The sequence below is a fragment of the Mauremys mutica genome, chromosome 13, assembly GCF_020497125.1.
Source record: "Mauremys mutica isolate MM-2020 ecotype Southern chromosome 13, ASM2049712v1, whole genome shotgun sequence".
Taxonomy (NCBI): Eukaryota; Metazoa; Chordata; order Testudines; family Geoemydidae; genus Mauremys; species Mauremys mutica.
In genome coordinates, this window is record NC_059084.1 from 45,360,869 (window position 1) to 45,381,272 (window position 20,404).

A 20,404-nucleotide genomic window follows, 5' to 3' on the forward strand; every position below is an offset into this window, starting at 1 on the left:
AAACGGTGTGTTCCCTTAAAGCAACCCAGCCTTGGGCTCCCACCCAGACAGCCAAGTCAAATATTAACGAAAATTTTGTTCATCATATAAAATGCTCTACCAGTCTCCAAGGATTGGACACTTACCCACCAAGTTAATGAATAACTTACCCAAATATGCGCTTCCAGCCAATTCTTATTAACCTCACTAAGGCGTATTAAAAAGAAAATGAGAGCATAGGTTAAAAGATCATTATACGTACAGGTATGAATGGAGATCTTAGGTCAGTTTCATTATAGAGATGGTGAGCTTTAGAGTTGCAAAAAGTCCTTTCCGAATAAGTTCCATAGGTTACAGTCCAATTCCAGGCGATCCAGAGTGGAACTGGAGACCTCAGTCTTGCAACTCAAATGTCCCCTTATAAAGCTCAAGCAGATCGAAGATAACAGGATCAGCACCCAAGAGTTCCTTTTATCCTGTAATTCTCTTGCAGCCTCTCGACCGCATACAGTCCTTGGGTGAGCAACAGGCAAAGCATTGTCCCTTTGAAGTAGGCCTCTTATTTTCTAGGCATCACTGGTAATTAGCTACATTGATTAACATAGGGTAATTACCCATCTTCAGCCATTAATGGGTAGTTTATTACAAACTTCAAAGAGAAATAAGAAGGATGATATTACTACATTCGCAGTTCATCTAAGTGTTAGCATCTCTCTTTGATCTCTGAACTAACTGAATACAGCCACAGACAGGAACAGTTACATTGTCAACATCTAACAATATATATGTAAACACACAAAAACACAATCATTATCTGCTAATCTGTCTGTAAAGGTTGAATCTGGGTCAATTAGCCTGCAAGTTGTGTAACCTTTTCTGGCCCTGTGTCACACTGGGGCATAATTTAAATCTAGGAATTAGGGGATTCATAGAATTCAAAGCCAGATGGAACCATTAGATGCTCTACGCTCCCCGCCTGTATATCACAGGCTATTAATGTCACCCAGGCACCCCTATACTGAGCCCACCAGCAGAAACAGGAGGGACCAAGGTCCCACCAATGCCTGGACACACTTGAAAGGGCAGGGGATTGACTGGGAGAGACATGCTCAGAAGATCCCAGCAGGTGATGTGTTCCCTGCACTGCAGAGGACGGGGAAAAACACCCAAGGTCCCAGCTGCTTTGAGCTAGGGGCTGAGGATGAATAGCTGCCATTGTTGTGTAAGAAAGTGGGATGTGGCAACAGAGATCAAAGATCAACCTTCCTCTTGCAAGGCGGAGGTGAGCCATGCAGGTAGACCAGAAATCTACAGACTGTTACAAAAAGCAAACTCTGGCTATTGTGTTTGAATATCAGAGAGTTCCCCTGTTGGATGCAAGCTGTCAGTGTCTTCATAACAACAACACAGACCTTAGAGCCTAGAATCTAGATCAAGGGTACACATAAAATAGGATTTAGAATTAGGGTCAACATTACAGTGATACTTCAGGGTTTGGGTTCAAATTGAAGTTTGGGCTTCTGAGGTTCATCTTAAGTGTAGGTTGTGACTCTCAAAGGAGACAAAGAGTCATTAGACGTTCAGTTCTTAATTAATTTCATCAGGATTTGGGCTTCTATTTCCATTCTAAGAAACCCTGTCACTAATTAGCTGAGTTTGGGCTTAGGGCTACATATTTCATTTTTAAGGTATTTACATCACCACCATTACCAAAGTGTCTGAGCACGTCACAATCTTTAAGCTCTTTATCCTCCCAACAGTGCTGAAAGACAGAGAAAGACAATTATCCTCATTTCACATGCGGAACAATGAGACACCATGGGCCAGAATTTTAAAGGTATTGAGGTGCCCAACTCCCATGGTGTCCAAGATTACACAGGAAGTGGGTGGCAGAGCAGACAGTCCGAACTTGGTTTCCCCATAGCCAAGGCAAGAGCATTGAGATATGTCCAAACTTCTCCTCAGGTTGTTAGTGTCAGTTGTTATGGTTGTGGTGAGGGGGCTGGGTTGTGGCTAAGCAATAGCTCTAAGGTTAGATGTGAGCATGAAGATCATCAGTTGTGGTTATGGTTAAGTGAGGGGTAAAATAATTTCAAACAGAAATATTTTCATGCCTCCGGGATGGGAATTATATACGTAAACAAACAGAGATAAATTGTTGTCTCCATTTTCACCCTGTGCCCTGGTAGAAGCTGCAGAATCACACACGTACAGAAATCAACAGGTAAAAAGATGAGTGCAACCTCTTTCCCCAGATTGCACATTATAGCAAGTCATTTCCTCATGGTGCTCCAAACTTCATCTCCATTTTTATCTGGTTCTGTTTTAGTTCCAAAGCCTCAGAAAAGCACCGAAGGATCTGAACCTAGAGTATGTGCCAGAAACCTGCATCCTGCTCATGATAATCAGGGATCTAAAGCCAGGGTTCCTGGTGCAGAGCAGGTGGAACAGGTAACAAAATGGATTTATCAGCTAAGCTTCAAACCCAGGCACAGTCCAAATGCCTTAAAATTGCACAGCCTGGGTCTTTCCTGCAGTCCTGAGATAGAGCTGCCTGTCTGGGGTGGGGCAGACAGAGAACAGCCACAAAAAGATGCTGCACAGGGTTTGTTCATCCAGGAGGCAGGGCTGGGAATTTGTCACCCCTTTCACCATCACCCCAAACCTCCCTGAATCACTGAAATGTAGGGCTGGGAAGGGACCACAAGGAGTCATCTCATTAGAAATTTTCTCTTAATATCCAACCTAAATCTCCCTTGCTGCAGATAAAATCCATTACATCTTGTCCTACCATCAGTGGACATGGACAACAATTGATCACTGTCCCCTTTAGAATGTCATGTTAGAAGTTATCATGTTCCCCCTCAGCTTTCTCATCTCTAGACTAAAGACGCCCGATTCTTTCACCCTTTCCACATAGGCCATATTTTCTAAATGTCTTATATTTTTTGTTGCTTTTCTCTGGACTCTTTCCAGTTCATCCACATCTTTCTTAAAGTGTGATGCCCAGACCTGGACACAGCGCGCCAGATCAGACCTCCCCAGTGCTGAGTAGAGCAGGATGGTTACCTTCCACGTCTTACACATGGGGTAGCCGTTTGTCAGCAGCATCGTGCTGTTGCTTCATATGGATTTTGTGCTCCACTAGGACACCTCTCCTGCAATTCTCCCATCACATCAGTTATAGCCCATTTTGTACTGCTGCCTCTCAGTTTTCCTTCCTCACTGGAGTACTTTGTAATTCCCTCAATTTCATTTTACAGATTTTAGGACAATTCTCCAATTTTTTGAGCTACCTTTCATCCTGTCCTCCAATATCCTTGCAAGCTGTGCAACCACTCCGTGCACCCCTCCCTCTCACCCTTTCTCCTTCCTCCCCAACCAGAACTCTGAAGTCACCTACGCGCTCATGGAATTCCCGGCCTTGGAGGCCCAGGCAACCCAGCCGAAAAACAAAGCCAAGCCTGCTGAAGCTGAGCATGTGCTGTATAGCGAGGCGGTGACAATGCACACCTGAAAGGCAGCTAAATAAGGAGGGGAAACCCTCTCTGCGGTCTCTCTGCATCTCCACCTCCTCCAGGCATCTGTATCCTTAGCCCTTTATATCTCAAGATCCCTTTCATACCCCTTGGCAAAGAGCACACCCAACACACTCTTGTCAGACTATTTAGCCAACCAGCAGCTTGTCAGGTATCATATAAAAACTTGTGACCCACTGCCCAGGAATATCACTGTATGATGTATGTACGGGCTGTGCAGAAAGAGTTACATATCTATGCTGGGTGTAGTTGCTAAACAAGTGACAGAGTCCTGCGGCACCTTACAGATGTATTGGAGCATAAGCTACCACTCTGATACTTGATAAACAAGTTGGCCCTAGACAAAGGAATGTGGACTTATGAGTCTCCATGCATCAAGCAAACTGGCAGATAAGAAAAACAGGATGGCTTGTGTGATGCTGGGAAATCTGATCTCTGCCCTTGCCGGGCTGCCGGCATTAGCTAAGAACTGACAACCTCATAGCTGGAGATCAGAGCAGGTCACCTGTATGTTCGTTTTGGTCTAAATAGGTAACAGTCTTCTATGAATGTCTTTAGTGTTTAGACTCTATAAAATGCTTGTATGTTGCTGGCTGCATTAATCTCACTGATAATGTCAATATCCCGTGTTATAAGGTGATATTTGTTTGCTCTGTAACTGTAAACGCCCACACAGTCTGGAGAGAAGCACGACCAAGTGTGAAATACGACTTTGCCACTGGAGGGGTTATTTCCTGCCCAGCAAAAGGAGGCCCATAGAGACCTGACAGACCACTGTGGAGCATCAGAGGATGAAACTCTTTGTTGATTGTGTCCCCTCACACATGAAGAGGAAACGTGGATGGGAACTTGTCCCGTTCTCTTCACATCTGGGGGAAGAGAATAAAAATCCCTGACGAGAAGAATTGCGTCTTTTCGGCTTTTTGAACTCAGAGGGGCCAGAGATTCTGAACTGAAGCCAGAGATCCCCAGGGGCTGCCTCCTAGGTCTGTCCTGAAAGACCCTTTGAACTGACAGATCACTACGAATCTGTCACTCTTTGAATTTAGATGGTAATTTATTGGCGTGTAAATGTTTTCTTACTTTAATCTGCTGATAACGCTTATTTTTTTCCCTAGTTAATAAAGCTTTAAATAGTTTAGCACAGGATTGGCTACAGGGGTTGTCTTTGGTGTAGGATCTAAGGTACCCGTTGATCTGGGGTAAGTGACTGGCCTCTTGAACCTGGAAGCAACCTGAATGTGCTGTGATTTTTGGTGTAAGTGACCATTACAACTAATTCCAGTTTGTCTGGCTGGCAAGATAGACTGGAGACCCTAAGGGGGCTGCCCTGTGACTCCATGATAAGGCTGGTCTAGTGATCCAGGAGTCCGCATTTGTTACTGGCTTGGTGAAATCTAATTATAGAACCAATCAGCAGTTGGAGTTTGTAGTGAGGCTTATTGGAAAGCCTGGAATGTGAGCAGGCACAAGCCCGCGCACTTCTAAAGGCCCCTCCCCCAAGCCTTTAGAACTGATTCCAACTGATTACTTGGGACAGCTAATGAGAAAACAGGGTCAGGAGTGGTGGTCAGAGGTTCAAAACGAGGGTACCGGATGGAGACACCGAGCAGAGGACACCAGACAGCGCTCACTGCTCCTCAAAGCTGTCAAGGGAGCCAGCAGAGGCTGCCCAGTGGAACTCTGCCCAGAGATGTGAGACCAGGGAGGAATGGAAATAGGCCCCACAGTCGCAGAGCACCCCCTCGTTGGCATCCTCCTCCTGCTGTTATAGATGGTGACTTTGGCCAGGGCCAGGAGAAGGTTGACAAGGAGGTCTCGCAATTTTGTGGGGCCAAGGATAAGGTGTGCAAAAATAAACAAGTGTGGGGAAAAGTGCAGCCAGAACCAGAAATAGGGGCTGCAACCTGGCGCATTCAAGGTAGGCATGCGCCAGGTTCTCCCTCACACCACAGAAGGTGCAGGCCTTGGGAATGGGGATGAACCATGCCAGATAGAAGCCTGTGCTCATGGCTCTGTGAAGGAGCCGCCAATCGATATCCCCGGTGGGCCGTGGGACCAGGGCGGAATAGACACAGACCCACCAAGGCTCCTCACCCTCCACAGGTGGTAAAAAGTCCCACCATTTTGTGTCGGGGTGGGACACGAGGGTGAGGAAATGCAACATGTGGCGCACAAGCGTGTACAGTTGGTCTCTAGGTGCAGTTCGGAAGTGAACTGGCTACAGGGTGCGCAGCCGGTTTGAAGTGTGGGGGTGGGGAAGCTGGGGGGCTCCCAGAACAGGGTCCTGATAAAAATGTCCTAGGGCCTGTGGTGAGGGGTGGGTGAGGAGCACCTTCTCGCAGGGCTCGCCGCAGGAAGACGAGAGAAAGGGGTGACAAGCCAGCCCCGTTTCCTGGAGTACGCGCAGGGGGGTCGGAAGGGTGGAAAGCTCCATGCGCTGACCGAGCACCTGAGGATCCATCCAATCCCCCCTGTCGTAGTCTAGGAGGTCAACAACCCTGGTGGTTTCTGCCAGGACCAACCTCCTGCGCACTGAGGGAGACTCCGCCACCTGCACACGTACATGGGGGTTGTGTAGCAGTGGCTCCGCGAGGAGATCCGCCCCCTCGGTGGCCACAACGAACCTTGTCGCTGAAAAGAGCTTCCAGGTCTGGAGAGGTCCTGGTAGAAGACCGGCAGCTCGGAGAGGTCTCATGGAGACTTCTTGGGTGGAGAAAAAAGAGCTGCTGGTCATATCGGAGCCCTCGGAGGCGCTGGAGGAAGGTCTCCGCCAACGTGCTCCATGCCAGACTACCCGCACCGTAAAGGAGTCTCTGCAGGGCCTGGAGGCGGAAGACATGGACCTTGCTGCGAAGGCCCTTCAGGCCCTGCCCTCCCTTCTCCAGGGGAAGATGCAGAACCCCCGCAGAGACCCAGTGCAGTCCTGGCCAGAAAAACTCCAGGGCCGTCCTCTGGAGCCTGGGCAGGGGCAGTGGGAGGGGATGGGGGAGAGGGACTGGGGTTAACCACTCCTCCCTTCTAGGCTGTGTTCAGGGAAGGAGGATGCCAATGGGCCAGGGACTACAGGGGGCACCGGGGGAAAGGGAAGAAACAACCTCTCCTCCCTGCTAGGCTGCAAGCAGGGCAGGAGGGCGCCAGCGGTGGGGAACTCAGGGGTAAAAACGGGGGCACAGTTACGGGGTAGCAACACTGGCTTGTCCAGCTGCACTGGGAAGGGGAGAAACTACAATATCTTCAGGGCTGTGAGCAGTGTGGGGGACACCTGAAAGGGGGCACACGCGCATGGGTGCAAAGGTAAGAGGGGCTGAGCTGGGGGGAGCAAGGGAAGGTAGGGGGGAAAAGGGGAAGTATAAAGGGCGGGTCATGGAGCTCAGTTGATCTGCAGACCCTGCAGGAGACAGACGCCTCCTGCCCACTCCTGAGCCTGGAGACCGAAGAGGAGCCTCGCCGAGCTGGGGACTGGCCAGAGCTGCTGGAGCCGCCTGCTGCGTTACACACTGAGAAGTGGCTGCAACTGCTGCTGGCTACGTCCCCGTCCCCGAGGAGACAGAGGTCACCCAGGGACACCCCGAGGGGAGAGGAGGAAGTGGCCCAGGGATAGCGACTCCCGGCTGGCTGTATTGCTGCATGCGCGCAGTCAGCGTGTGGGCTGGATTCCCCGCTGACCCAGCGGCAGTGCACCCCACCACCTTTAGGGCCCAGGCTGGGACACGGTGGAGTCAGATGGGCCCCGGTTCCTCTATGCCCTGCTGCCAAACTCTCCCCTGAGGGGGCAGCCTCCCCACCGTAGCCCAGGAGGCCTGTTTTAGGCTCCCGTCCGCCGGAGCCGGGACGTTAGACAATCCACTGCTCTGCCCTGCCCAAGGCCTGAGCCTCCCAGACTGATCCAGGCCTGAGCCCTGAACTGTCACTGCTCTGCCCAGCTCGAGGGCTGAGTTCTTAGAGTGCTCGGTGCCCCCCGGCCTCAGGGCTGAGCCCGAGACTGTGTGGTGCTGAGCCCCTGCCCAAGGGCCTGAGCCTTTGCTGCTTGTATCCTGCCTGCCCTGAACCTCGGACCTGCTGATGACTTTGAGCCCTCTCCACCCCGGAGTCCCACACCAAACCCTGCTAACTCCCTGGCTGTGGGCGGTGATCCCCAGCTGGGGTCAATGGGCCATAGCTGTACTGAGTGAATGGGGCCAGATCCCAGCTGGGGTCAATGGGCCGTAGCTGCACTGAGTGAATGGGGCCAGATCCCAGCTGGGGTCAATGGGCCGTAGCTGCACTGAGTGAATGGGGCCAGATCCCAGCTGGGGTCAACGGGCCGTAGCTCCGTGGGAGTCACTAAGGCCAGACCCCAGCGGGTGTGAGCCAGTGAAACTCATCTGAGGCTCTTTTGCACCAGCTGAATCCTTGGCTCACCCCTGGGGGTGTCAGCAACCTGGGGCTGCTGCCCCACCCCCACACCAATTGTCAGCCCTGATAAATGGCCACCTCCCCTATGCATGCTTTATGCACCAGGCGCCAGTGTCTCTCCAGTCCCTGAGCTGAGCAGTGACCACACCTGAGGCTTTGACTTCCTCTGCCTTCGTCAGAGAGGAGGGGCCCATCACCCTCCTTGCACCCAGACGGGGTCAGTGGCTGAGCTGAGAACCGAGCCCAGAGCGACCAGCTCAGCATGGCGCTAACTCTCCTTCTGCCTCTGATGGGTAAGTTACCTCCCTCAGCCCCCATCCCTTTGTGTGTCTGTTCAGTGATAACCCAACCCATGTCCCTCCATCCTCCTACACCCCCATCCCCTCTCCAGAGCTTTCAGCCCCTCTGTTCTCTTCTCTTCCAGCCTCTCTCCTGATTCTCCCCAGGCCGGTGACCCCTGCAGGTAATGACATCTCCTGTTCTTGCTGAGATGCTCACAGTGGGGAGGTCTCAGACAGTGGAGGGGGGATCCTGCTCCTTCCACACTGTGATATGCAGAATTCAAAGGAAGGGGGGTGCCCTGGGTGCGCCCATGTCATTCTCTGGGTGGTCAGGCCGCCCCATTCACAGGCATCTCCTATGGAACCTGTCCCAGCAGCAGCAACCCCAGTCAGGAGCTATGTCCATGGGGATGGAAGAGAGACCCCAGCTGATGCCTCCCTGAGGGTCCCTTTGCTGGGTCCCAGGCCAAACCATAGGGGAGAAGATGCCCCCATCCCCATGGGAGCTACTCAGCCCCTCATTGGCAGCCTCGGCAGAGAGAGCGAGGGCTGGACGGGCCATGGAGACTAGGCACCCACCTACCAGTTACACTGAGTCCCCCCCAGACAGGGGGTCTATCGGTATAGGGCTGTGTGTGTGTGTGGGGGGGGAAGCTCTCTCTACCCCAGCTCTGGGCTCCCACTGTGGACTCGGTGCCAGGGGGCACAGACCCAGCACCGCCCAGTGGGACATTAAAAGCAGGTTCTGCAGAGACCACAGAAGAAACACGGTGGGTGTAAAACTCCACCCTCCCTTCCCCACATCCGCCTTGAGCTTCCTCATTTCTCTTTCACGCCTTCTAGCTATTGCTAGGCAGGTCTGAAGGTCGGCTTATGGGTTCTCCCCCCCTTGCACTTCGTTCCCCCAGATGGAGAACATGGGGTGGGAATGAGGGTCTTCGGGTTGAACCATTTCCATCAACAACCCTGCCCCATTCAATCCCCTCTCTGCACCCCACTTCCCCCAGTGTGGAGAATGTGTGGCAGTGAGAACCCAGCCCCATGGCTCCCTAGCGTGTTACTGGTTGAGACACCAAGACCCCTCGGGAAGGAAGGGAGAGTCCAGCAGGGACCGGAGGCTGCTCATTTCTTGGTGAGATCCCATCCCAATTGTCCCCATTCCTTCTAGGTGGGTGGGGATTGGAGCTCAGACATTGGAAGAGGATCCAGCCATGCTGTGCTGGGCCCAGCAGGTACTGGGGAGGGGGTGCTGTTCCCACTGGTTTACTGGAGAGCTCCCCCACGTATAGCTGCCGTGGGTGATTTCACAGTCATGGGGCAGGAGGCAGGACGGTGGGGCTCGGTTGAAGCCCTGTGTCTGTGCCTTGTTCCCCCATCTGCTCTTCCCCTCACTCCCTAGGGGTCTCCTCGCTCTCTCTCTTCCACACTCCCTGTCAGCCCCCACGCTCTCTCTGTGCCCCCCCACACTGTATATCTCTGTGGGGAGCTGCTCATCAGCTTGGTTCCCCGGCCTGTCTGAGGAACGAAATCCAGGTTGTACCAGCACTGGGACGACGTAGAAATCGAGACCAAGCCAGGGCCCTACTCCTGTAACCTCACAATACGCCAGGCTCCAGCAGAGCCATATCCATGCGGAGCGACCCTCTCTCAATATCAGCGCTGGGTGAGGCCTCTTTCTCTTTGTGTTTAGCGCTGGGCCCGACCTGCCTGATCTCCTACATCACACACAAGTCACACGGTACATTGGGTTGCAGGTCAATACTGCACTGGGTGCAGCGTGGAGGTATCTAGGGCTGCAAGCTCCTCTTCTATTGGGTTGCAGTAAGATCCTGGGGTGCAGGGCAGAGCTATATCAGTGTAATACTGGGGTGTGGTGTGATGCTAGATTGGGGTGCAGGGTCAGATTGGGGTGCAGTGGAATTGCCGAGGGCATCTATTCCTCTTGTGGGTGTCCCCCCCTCGCTCCAGTTAGCCAGTAATAACCTTCTCCCCAGCATCTCCTCCTCCCAGCTCTCTGAGCCCCTTCTCCTGCAGTGATATTTCACCCGTTGTCTTTTCTAGACACCCCTGCAGCCCCATGCCTCAGCTGTAACTCTCCGTGGAGCCTGTTATGTTCAGGTGTTCGGCTCCCCCAGTGATCACACTGTTACAGGATTCCAGTTCACCAGAGCTGCGGGAGAGATTATCTCCTCCGGTAACAGCGACACGCACACCCTGATCTATGTAACGCAGACAGACACCGGATCATACACCTGTGGTTGCTAGTTGCTTGGCATCAAATGTCTGGGGAACTGGAGCGCCCGTTTTCTTCCTGGGCTCTTCATGGGCATGGGGCACCAGGCCAAAAGGCATCTGACACACCCAATATCTGGGTCTCTGCAAAGAATAAATAATCTTTTCCCACCACCTCATTAGCTATGCAGCACATAGGGGAAACTAAGGCATGCACCCTAGTAATAGAAAATTGCCATATGGTCACCCCCACAACACCTCAGCTTTACTCCCTGCCTCTACTCAGGGCCACTCCCTGCATCTCACACACTTTGTGGTAGGCAGCGGGGTCCCACCTGACTGCAAAGAATGGGCACTGAGAGGGCACCGCTGTGGGGTAGCTCCAGCCCTGGGGTCCCAGGCGGGCAGTGCTCGGGGGAAGCTCACACCACTGGAGACCTTGCTGGGCACTGTCAGAGCCACCCACTGTGAATCTTCATCTCTGGAGCTGCCGGGATTCCTCAGTCATGATTTCTATCAGGAGAGGGATTGGTTACTGTCATGTTACCCTGACCCCCTGCTGGCACCAATACAACAGGATCCTCTGCTGCCTTCGGCTATCAGAGGGGTAGGTGCGACACTGAGGTGCTTGGCATTCGTGGCTGAATCTCACACTGAGGGTATCTCCCCCTGTATCTCACTGAGTAACCCTGTCCAGCCAGTGGATCCCACACAGAGTGTCCCTGCCTCCTGCTGGGAACCATGTGGGCACAGTGCAGGGTTGGGGCTCAGTGAGATACAGGGGAGCTGTGAGAGGAAATGCAGTGGATGGAAAAACTACCCCCTCCCTTCCCCACATCCACCCTGGCTTCCTCATTTCTGTGCAGTACTTTCTAGCTACTGCTAGGCAGGTCTGATGATTGGCTGATGGGTTCTCCCCCCTCTCCTGCCTCTGCCCCCAGAATGGAGAACATGGTGTGAATACTCTGATGGGAATGGGGCTCTTGGGGTTGAACCATTTGCATCAGCAACCCTCCCCCCCAAACACTCTTTCTGCACCCCACTTCCCCAGCATGGAGAGTTTGGGGTAGGGAGAGCCCAGCCCCACAACTCCTTGGGGTGAGCGTGTTACTGGCTGAGACTCCAACACCCACCAGGCAGGAGGGGAGAGTCCAGCAAGGACCAGAGGCTGCTTATCCCTTGGTGGAATCCCATCCCACTTGTCCCCCTTCCCTCCGGGTGGTTGGGGGTTGGAGCTCAGACAGTGGGAAAGGATCCAGCTGTTGTGTATTTGGTTGTCATGGTTTTGTTGCTATGGCAACTGAGTTAGATTATTATGGGTTAGCTCAACCGGTTTCAACCGGCTGAGAAGCTCTCTGTAGATATGTAAATAAAATGGAGGTTTTGGTTAGCTGCCTGCTCTCTGGCCTCAAGTGATTGCTTCCTACACCGTCTGCCCCAAGAATATAACACTGGCGACGAGGATGGGATCCTGGTGCTGCTTCAGTAACAGAAGGAAGTAGAAGTCAAGGTAAAGACCAAACAAAGAAAAAAAGCTGCTTCTTTGCACTGACTGTGAAAGTGAAACTAAAAATCATGGCTACTCTGACCAGGCCCCTGGAGCCTTTTGATGAGAATACAGAGCAGTGGCATGTGTATACTGAGCGTTTTGAGCTTTTTTTTATTGCAAATGACATTACAGAAGCGAAGAAGGTGCCAATATTCTTAAGTGTTGTAGGGGCTAAAACCTACTCCCTGCTACACAGCTTATTACACCCTGTTAAGCCAGCAACTAAATCTTACAGTGACATTGTGGAAATCCTGGGGTCTCATTTCTCCCCAAAACCACTGGTAATTGCTGAAAGATATAGGTTCCACAAAAGAGACCAAAAAGAAGATGAAACAGTTGTACAATTTGTAGCCATTTTAAAAAAGCTAGCAGAACACTGTGAATTTAAAGAAAAGTTACATGATGCCCTGCGTGACAGGTTAGTGTGTGGCCTGTACAGTGAAGCTATACGGAAGCGCCTACTGACAGAGGCTCAGCTTACCTTACAGAAGGCTGTTGATATTGCTGTCTCCATGGAACTGGCTACAAGGGAGGCACAATACATCGGTGCACCCCCTAGGGTGCAAAAAGTGTCACAAGAACCGACCCACAAAACTGTGCAGATTCAAGAATGTTACCGCTGTGGTAAGCCGGGTCACCAGGCATCAGAATGCTGGTGTAAGGACCTGGTGTGTCGACACTGTGGCAAAAAGGGACACATTGAGTGTGCCTGTAAACAAAAGAAAAAGAGGCCTGTGGTCTGGCCGACAAAAAGAGGAACCCTGCATACCCTAGAGCAGACCCAGGATGATCAAGGTGACACCTCATCGCAAGAGGAAGTGCCACTGCATGTTTTGTCTTTGGCAATGGGCTCACATGAATACTGGGTAACCCCGTTATTGGATGGCAAACGTATACGCATGGAACTGGACACCGGTGCAGCCGTCTCACTGATCTCCGAGACTGTGTATAAAGAAAAGCTACAGCATCTTCCGCTTAAGGCAACAAAAACTGTTCTGAAGACGTATACGGGAGAAGCTGTGCCTATGCTGGGCACTATTGATGTTAAGGTGGAGCTCAATGGACAGTTGGCTAAATTGCCACTGTTTGTGGTGAGAGGTAACTACCCAGCTTTAATGGGTAGGTCTTGGCTTGGGAAGATTCAACTGAACTGGGCAGAAGTGCACCGGTTGACTAAGGAAGAAACCAGTCTAACCCCTATACTAAGGAAACATGCTGCTGTTTTTGGAGATGATTTGGGAAGTATGAAGGGAATCACTGTGACATTGAACATTAAACCTGGCAGTCCACCAAAATATCTGAAAGCCCGAACTGTGCCATATGCCATCAGGCCAAAAGTTGAAGCAGACCTGGAGCGCCTGGTCACCAATGGAGTCCTAATACCAGTTACCCATAGCTCATGGGCCACTCCTATCGTTCCAATCGTGAAGAAAGATGGCTCTCTCCGGATTTGCGGTGATTTTAAAGTCACTGTCAACCCAGTGTTGTGTGCAGAGCAATACCCGCTTCCCCGCATCGATGACCTCTTCGCGGGCCTGGCTGGGGGACAAAAGTTCAGTAAGATTGATCTGAGTCAAGCATATTTACAGATGCACGTCGATGAAAAGTCCCAAGAGCTGTTGACTATTGTGACCCATAAGGGGCTTTATCAATACTGTCATCTACCCTTCGGAATAACATCTGCTCCCGCCCTGTTCCAGAGGGCTATGGACCAGATCTTGTGTGGCTTGTCAGGAGTTCAGTGCTATCTGGATGATATCCTGGTCACTGGAAGAAATGAAGAGGATCACTTAAAGAATTTAGAGGCTACCCTACAAAGACTGGAAGAGTATGGCCTACGAGTTCGCAAAGACAAGTGTGAATTCTTCAAGCCCTCTGTTGAATATTTGGGTCACATCATTGATTCTGCAGGTCTTCATAAGGCCCCTGCAAAAGTTAAAGCTATTGTGGAGGCTCCCCCACCTCGAAATGTAAGCCAGCTGCGCTCGTTTCTAGGACTCCTGAACTATTATGGAAAGTTCATCTCACAGTTAGCCACACTGCTAAAACCACTTCATGAGCTTCTTGGGCAGAACAAGGCCTGGAAGTGGACTGAAGCCTGTGATGTTGCGTTTAACAAAGCTAAGGATGCATTGCTAAATTCTGAAGTTCTAACGCACTTTGATCCATCCTTACCACTGCAATTGGCCTGCGATGCCTCCCCTTATGGAGTGGGAGCAGTCGTGTCACATATTATGCCTTCAGGAGAAGAGAGACCTATTGCTTTTGCTTCACGCACTCTAAGCAAAGCAGAAACTAACTACGCCCAAATCGAACGTGAGGCATTAGGAATTGTTTTTGGAATTCGGAAGTTTCATCAGTACCTGTTTGGGCGAAAATTTACTCTTCTCACAGACCATCGACCTCTGACATCAATTTTTGGACCTTACACAGGCATTCCCCCATTAGCTGCTAGTCGTATGCAACGTTGGGCATTGTTACTTTCAGCACACACATATGAAATCAAATATCGGAAATCCACTCTACACGGCAATGCAGATGGCCTCTCAAGGTTGCCTTTGCCGGTCAAACACCAAGATAGTGCCCACAAGGAAATCTTCTACTTTGAACAGGTAGAGAATACACCCATCACTGCTACTCAGATAAAGAACGCAACTCGCGTTGACCCAGTATTGTCCCACGTTATGGACCCGGTGATGCATGGAACATCTCGACAAACCTCTCCGGTCTCATCCGACCTTGTTCCCTACATGTCCAAGTGGACGGAGTTATCGGTCCAATCTGGTTGTTTGTTGTGGGGGAGACGTGTCATTATTCCACCACCACTGAGATCACAGATGTTAGAACAGCTACATTCCGGTCACTGTGGAATAGTGCGCATGAAGGAAATTGCACGAAGCTATTTTTGGTGGCCTGGACTGGACAGCGCTATTGAAGAGAAGGCAAAAGCTTGTATGTCATGTCAGGGTGTGAGGAATGCACCCCAGTGGGCACCCCTACACCCATGGGACTGGCCTGAAAACCCGTGGCAACGTATTCACGTTGACTTTGCTGGCCCCCTTGAAGGAAGCATGTTCTTGGTGGCAATAGATGCCCATTCTAAATGGCCAGAAGTCTCTATAATGCAGTCCACTTCTGCAGAGAGTACTATCCAAAAACTACGAGGACTCTTTAGTCGTTTTGGTCTGCCAGAACAACTTGTGAACGACAACGGACCGCAGTTCGTTTCTCAGGAGTTTCAAAATTTTATGAAAGCAAATGGGATACACCACATCACGTCAGCACCGTATCATCCGTCCACCAACGGATTAGCTGAAAGATTTGTGCAGACAATGAAAAACGCTTTGAAATCAGCAAGGGGACAACACTCCATTCAAAAGCGTCTGGATACCTTTTTACTTTCCTACAGAAACACACCTCATGCTACGACCCATGCATCTCCGGCCTTTCTAATGATGGGACGACAGCTGCGCACTTGCTTTGATCTGCTGAAACCTTCTGAACCCCGACAAATTGTGCAACATCAGCAGCAATATCAAGTCATCAGACGGGCACCCAGAGCAAAAGACCGAACCTTTAGCCCGGGACAGCCAGTTTTGGCTCGGAATTATACTTCCAGAGCTAAATGGGTTCCGGCCACAGTCATCACTCAAACAGGACCTGTTTCCTACACAGTCCGGACTGCAGAGAATCTTACCTGGCGGCGACATGTAGATCAGCTGTTGCCAGGTTATGCCAGTCCTCAGGACCCATCTGCAGTTGAGGGGTCTGACTTCACCTCTTCTGGTGAGGGATCGAATCACGAGTCACCTGTTTCTGACTGTTCTCCTCCATTACTGCCGGCGGCTGAGATACCTCTTTGCCCAGCACGAGCTGATACCACCTCCTCACCTGTTCATGCTTCGGACCCTGAGCCCCTAGTGCTTTCGGGTGCAATAACACCAGTCGTTCGCCGTAATCCACCTAGAGACAGAAGGCCTCCTCATCGGCTGGATCTTTAGCTAGGGCGAACCCACGGTTATGGGGCAAAATAATCCCCAGGGTTTAGCCGGGAATGGAGGCAGTCTACCCTCCTTCTCTAGTCTAGTGTGTGTTTTATTTAGGGGATGTTCTTATTAGGGGGGGAGGAATATGTTGTGTATTTGGTTGTCATGGTTTTGTTGCTATGGCAACTGAGTTAGATTATTATGGGTTAGCTCAACCGGTTTCAACCGGCTGAGAAGCTCTCTGTAGATATGTAAATAAAATGGAGGTTTTGGTTAGCTGCCTGCTCTCTGGCCTCAAGTGATTGCTTCCTACACCGGCTGCCCCAAGGATATAACACCAGCCATGCTGTGCTGGGCCCAGCAGGTACTGGGGAGGGGGGGGCTGTTCCCACAAGTTTACTGGAGAGCTCCCCCATGTGTATCTGCCATCAAGTCTGTCACAGGCCCTGGGGCACAAGATAAGCAAGTGAGACTAGGGTGAGGCCCTGTGTTGGGGCCTTGTTCCCCCATGTGCTCTTACCCTATATAGCAAAGTGAGACTCAGCCCTGCGGCACCTCTTGGTGGTCAGCTTAGGAATTAGCTCTTCCAGCCTCTGGAGCACCCTCTGCTGGGTGGTGTCTCGCCTGCCTCTGGCCCCCACGTCCCTCCCAGATGCTGGTGTCCTTTACATCAGGGTTCTGCCCCCAGCAGCAATCCACAAACTCCCCTCCCAGGGGAACCCCCAACCCCCTATCCCCACCTTGCCTCAGTGGCTACTGCCAGTCTCCATCTAGCCCCCGCTCACTGGGGCAGATGACGGGCTGTTAACCACTCCTCATCGGCAACGGGGGTGGGACCCACTGCCTCTGCCTATTCCTGGGCTGCCCCTCTGCAGCCCCAGTAACCTTGTTGTGGGCCCTTAACTCGGCCTGCAGCCTGGCGCTTAGCTAGGCTGGAGCTCCCCAGCAGCCTCTGCCCTTCCCCAGCACTGATCCAGCCTAAGTACCAGGGGCGGCTCCAGGCCCGTGCACACCAAGTGCGTGCTTGGGGCGGCATGCTGCGTGGGGCGCTCTGCCGGTTGCCTGTCCCACGGCTCCGGTGGACCAGCGGACCCTCCGCAGGCATGCCTGCGGGAGGTCCATCAGAGCCGTGGGACCGGTGACCAGCAGAGCGCCCCCCGCGACATTCCGCCGTGCTTGTGGTGGCGAAATGTCTAGAGCCGCCTCTGCTACTAGGTACCCTGCTCAGCTCCCAGGCAGCCAGGTCCTTCTCCCTCTAGAGAGAGTCTCTCCTGCAGCCTCTGGCCCCTCAGCCCTCTTATAGGTCCAGCTGTGGCCTGGTAGGGGCATGGCCTCAGCTGTGGCTGCTTCTCCAATCAGCCCAGCTTCTTCCACCCACAGCCCTCTCCAGGGCTGCTTTAACCCCTTCAAGGCTGGAGCGGGGTGACCTCCCCACTACACCCTCACTCCATGGGGTTCTCTCCCCTGCCTCTATTCCAGACTCCCTGCCAGCCCCCAGCCTCAGCTTTCCACCTTCTGCCCAGTTACAGCTGGAGAGAGAATGTGGAGATCTTGGTGGCTGTACAAGGACCATCAAACGCTCTCCCCATCCCTGATCCTTGGCCACTTCTCCCTGGAAAAATCTACACCAGGGTTTATTTCCTAGAGCAGCCGGGAGCTGGTCACCCACCCAGACACCACAGCGATTGGCAACCCAGAAACCCCAGCGGTGGCAGATTATATGTGTGGTTTGGACACTGAACTGGGTCTCAGTGGGTTGGGGTATTTATACTGCTAGGTAGTGCCATGGCAGACATTATGGGAACCCCTGAGCCAGATGTGCCTTGACAATTCGACAGTGCTCTGGGACTTGGGGATGGTCCAGTTCCCAGTCCTGCCACAGACTCTCCCTATGACCTTGGAAAAGTCACTGCCCTTGGGGATCTCCAAGGAGACAAAGGGTGTTTGGAGCCAAAATCCCATTGAAATTTCTTGGGGGCCTAATACTTTTAAGCGCCTGATGAACTCTGGGCCTCAGTTTCCCCCATTAGAATGGGGATAATTCCTCCTCCTGGCCTCTCGGGGCGGGGTGATGGCACATGCATGGATGTCCATGGCATACAAAGATGCCAGGGTGAGAGGAGCCATCTTACACCTGGTTTTGGCCTTGGGGTGACCGCTGCTGGAATCCTGTGTCCAGTTCTGGTCTCCACCATTCAAGGATGGAGATGAATTGGATAGGGGACAGGGCAGGGTTAGGGTTATGATTAAACAGTTGCAAAACCCGCCTAAGAGTGAGAGACTCCAGGAGCTCGAGCAGATTAGCGTAACAACGGGAAGGTTCTTATCTGGGGAACAGAAGTTTGATAATCTACGGCTCTTCAATTGAACAGACAAAGATCAAACACGACCCAAAGGCTGGGAGCTGGAGCTAGACAAATGCAGACTGCCAATAAGGTTCAGATATTAACTGTGAGGGAAACTCAATTCTGGGACAATTCCCCAGGGGTCGTGGTAGAATCTCCATCGCTGTCGATTTCTGAATCAAGCCTGAATGTTTCTCTCAGAGATCTGCTCTGGGTCACAGAGGAATCAGTTCAGGGAAGTCCTAGGGCCTGGGAGACACAGGGGGTAGGACTCCATGATCACAATGGTCCCTTCTGGCCTTGGGATCTATGAAAAGATACCACAGGGAGAGAGAGTGAGAAAGAGAGAGACAGAGACGGGCCCTGGTTTATTTCCCGTGGTGTATGAGGGTGGGGGGCGGGCAGTGAGATGAGGCTGGTTTGTGATCATGTCTCTCCAGGCCTCATCTCTTCCCCCTTCTCCCTTCTCCTCATTCCATCATGGCCTCTCCCTATGCACTGACCCCTCTGCCTCTGTTCTAGCTCGCCCGCCGGCCCCCAGGCTCTCTCAGGACCCCAGGTACACAGTGTATCTCCCAGGGGAGCGGGTCACCCTCACGTGCTCGGCTCCTGGGCGTGAGCTGGCTTCGGGATACATATTCTTCTATCAAGAAGAGCAGCAGGACCCCAGCGTGGTCCAACACCCGAATGAAGGCGCCCGGCTGGAGCTCACAGCTGGGAAGGGAAATGCTGGGACATACACCTGTGCGTACTGGAGGTGGGAAACCAATCGAGAGATCTTGTCTAGGAACAGCAGCTCCGTCTCCATCACAGTGACAGGTGAGCCCCTGGTTTTCCTGCTGTTTGATGGGAGAGTCCCCCAAGAGTTCAGCTTTACTCCCTGCCTCTAGTCAGGGCCACTCCCTGCATCTCAGACACTCTGTGGTGAGCAGGGGGGTCCCACCTGACTGCAAATAATGGGCACTGAGAGGGCACCGCTGTGGGATAGCTCCAGCCCTGGGGTTCCAGGTGGGCACTGCTCGGGGGAAGCTCACACCGCTGGAGACCTGGCTGGGCACTGTTGGGGCCACTCACTGTGAATCTTCATCCCTGCAGCTGCCTGGATTCCTCAGTCATGATTTCTATCAGGTGGGGGATCGTTTACTGTCATGTTGCCTTGACCCCCTGCTGGCACCAATATGCCAGGATCCTCTGCTACCTTCCTGTACCAGAGGGGAAGGTGCTACCCTGAGGTGTTCGGCAGTCGGGGGTGAAAGCACCATAGGATGCAAATTCTTCTCTCAGAGCAGGGATTTGGACTCTGAAGAGGTCCCTGGTCCCAGTGGATTGACCAGCTGCTGCTCACAGCTGAGACAGAGATCACCTGTCCCTTACCCCTGCTGTGCACTGGGCAACCCAGTCCAGCCAGCGGATCCTACACGGAGTGTCCCGGCCTCCTGCTGGGAACCATGTGGGCACTGTGCAGGGTCGGGGTTCAGTGATATACAGGGGAGCAGTGAGAGGAAACACAGTGGGTGGAAAATCTTCCCGCTCCCTTCCCCAGTTCCACCCTGGCTTCCTCATTTCTGTGCAGTACTTTCTAGCACCTGCTAGGCAGGTCTCATGGTCAGCTGATGGGTTCTCTCCCCTCTCCTGCCTCTGCCCCCAGCATGGAGAACATGGTGTGAATACCCTTGTAGGAATGGGGCTCTTGGGGTTGAACCATTTGCATCAGCAACTCTCCTCCCCCCACCATGCTCTTTCTCCACCTCACTTCCCCAGCATGGAGACTGTGGGGTAGGGAGAACCCAGCCACACAACTCCCTGGGGTGAGTGTGTTACTGGCTGAGACTCCAACACCCACCGGGCAGGAGGGGAGAGTCCAGCGGGGACCGAAGGCTGCTTATCCCTTGGTGGGATCCCATCCCAATTGTCCCCCTCCCCTCTCCCATCCAGGTGGGTGTGGGTTGGAGCTCGGACAGTGGGAGAAGATCCAGCCATGCTGTGCTGGGCCCAGCAGGTACTGGGGAGGGGCCGCTGTTCCCAAAAGTTTACTAGAGAGCTCCCCCATGGTCTCTCTGCTATCAAGTATGTCACAGGCATTAGGGTACGGGAC

The 20,404-nt window shown here is 52.5% G+C and overlaps 1 protein-coding gene across 1 annotated transcript in view; it reads left to right on the forward strand.

The window, feature by feature from the left end:
• Positions 1–4,230, forward strand: part of LOC123347296 — a 76,465-nt gene extending 72,235 nt beyond the window's left edge. Inside the window, exons 3-4 of the transcript XR_006573098.1 lie at positions 2,309–2,430; positions 3,365–4,230. The gene's annotated coding sequence lies outside the window, so the exon portion shown is untranslated. The remainder of the gene's footprint in view (positions 1–2,308; positions 2,431–3,364) is intronic.
• The last annotated feature ends 16,174 nt before the right edge of the window (positions 4,231–20,404 follow it).